The sequence below is a fragment of the Lipotes vexillifer genome, unplaced genomic scaffold, assembly GCF_000442215.2.
Source record: "Lipotes vexillifer unplaced genomic scaffold, Lipotes_vexillifer_v1.1 scaffold164, whole genome shotgun sequence".
NCBI lineage: Eukaryota > Metazoa > Chordata > Mammalia > Artiodactyla > Lipotidae > Lipotes > Lipotes vexillifer.
In genome coordinates this window covers 4333351-4333590 of record NW_006789313.1, presented here as the reverse complement: position 1 = coordinate 4333590, position 240 = coordinate 4333351, and positions in this window count along the sequence as shown.

Genomic DNA, 240 nt, shown 5'->3' with positions numbered 1-240 from the left:
ACCTGGTGTGACTGATTACTGTTAACCAGTCTCTAAACTAACTGTGGTATATGAAAATCACTGCCCCAAAGCCTAGAGTCTTTAGTAGAAACCTCAGGTACCCAAAACCTTTGAGATAATATGTTAATGGAAGAAAAACAAGCTTTGCCTTCCCTCCTGACTTGCTCTCTGGCCCAACCTCATGTCTTTAAATGATGTGGCCCAGCAGATGTCTGTGACATAAAGCAGCTTCTCTTTCCC